The following is a 1,818-nucleotide window of genomic DNA, read 5'->3' on the forward strand; positions in this document are numbered from 1 at the left end:
AGTGCGCTCCTGGGCCTCATGCTTTTCTCATTGTGCTTAAAGTGGAGACATTCACAGAGCTGGAGCAGGCTGTCATCAACAAAATAAAAGAATACTTTTCTGAAGAAGCCTTCAAATATGCAACAGTTGTCTTCACTCATGGTGACCAGCTCCGTGAAGGACAGACAATTAAGACATTTGTCCGCCAGAATAGGCTTTTGAGTGATCTGGTGAAGAAGTGTGGAGGTCGGTGCCACGTCATTGATAATAAATACTGGAACCAAAACCCAAAGCATGAATACAGGAGCAACCAGTTCCAGGTGGAGGAGCTACTTAACACAATAGAGTGGATGGTGATGGAGAACAATGGAAGCTGCTACACCAACAAGATGCTACAAGCAGTGGAGGAAATGAGAAGACAAGAGGAGGAGAACATTAGACAGGCATCGGAAAACATGTCAGAGGAAGAGATCAGGGAGCAGGTTGTGGCCAATGTATCTACACAGCTTTCGGTCAGATTTGCAGGTGTTGGAACAGGTGTGTTGGTAGGAGCTTTATTTGGTGTTGCAGCGTCAATTGGAATAGGCTTGGCAGCTGTAACTGTAGGAGTACCAGCAGCAGCAGCAGTAGTAGCAACAGTTATAAGGGCAGTGGGACCGGGGCTGTGGAGGTCTTAGAGGATATAACGCATGTGAAGGAGCAGACACAGCAGGGGAAGTAGCAAAAGATGCTGCTCAGACTGTGAAGATTGGCACTCTAAATGTATACAAAGGGGACAAAGGATTTTTTTGAGGACATAAAAAAGTCTTGAGTCTTGAGGAAGGTTGAGAGAATGTATCATGAAACAAATACATGACTTATAGTTTTATTGTATATTAAAGGAATATATACAAATATTGTAACTGATTATGTTGATTGTAAATTTGAATGTTCAGACAAAATATCTACACAGCATTTCTTATAGGCCACATCAGGTTAATGAGCGTCTGTTGTAGGTTTGCCATGAAATGTGATGACTGGTGGTGGGGTCACGTCAGAAAACTTTGTGAAGTTTTATTATTATCATTATTATTGAATAGGCTTTTTAAATTAATGTGGGCTTATTTTTTTCATATTAAGAAATAATCATAGAAAGTAGTTTTAGTATAAGAAAAGTGAAAGTTTCTCGTCCACTTGTGGTGTCCTCTGGATGTAAGGCATGTTAGCATTTTGTTGTCTAAGTTGTTACTTTGTTCAATGACAATAAAGTTGAATCTGATCTAATCATTTGCCTGTACTGCCTTCTGTACTGCTCTGCTACAAATGGTATTCTACAGACGTGAAGTGTAAGTTCTGTATCTCTGACATCCAGCCCTGTTTCGAGAATCTTTAAAGAAAAACCCTTGAATAAGGAAGACTGGATTCAAAGTATCAAAGTTTAAGTTGAATTTATTATTCTCGTACAAGAAGGAGCGTTTAACAGTGCAACACACAAAAAGGGTTACAGAGAAAAGGCTCCTCGAGGAGCTCTAACAGTTGGTTCTTATACTTTTTTTTTAAATGGGCTGTCTCGGACATCTCCCCACTGATACAGATAATATCATAACATCCTTTTTTGGTTTTCTGCTCAGTAATGAGCATTATGTTTCATATCCAAATGATACTTCCCTAACCTGTCTCTCCTGACCTTGTACTAGTTTTATAATTATCTCTCCCTGCCAGCCTCAGTAAACACAGGTCAAGTCCACGCCCTGAGCTCTGGTGTTTTTACAGACTTAGTACAAAACTAACAGAAGCAACTGGATCCAATGTGTGGACAAAAATGTATCCAAAATATACACAAGGAAGACAACTGGACCT

This window comes from Larimichthys crocea, chromosome XIV (assembly GCF_000972845.2).
Source record: "Larimichthys crocea isolate SSNF chromosome XIV, L_crocea_2.0, whole genome shotgun sequence".
NCBI classification, from domain to species: Eukaryota; Metazoa; Chordata; class Actinopteri; family Sciaenidae; genus Larimichthys; species Larimichthys crocea.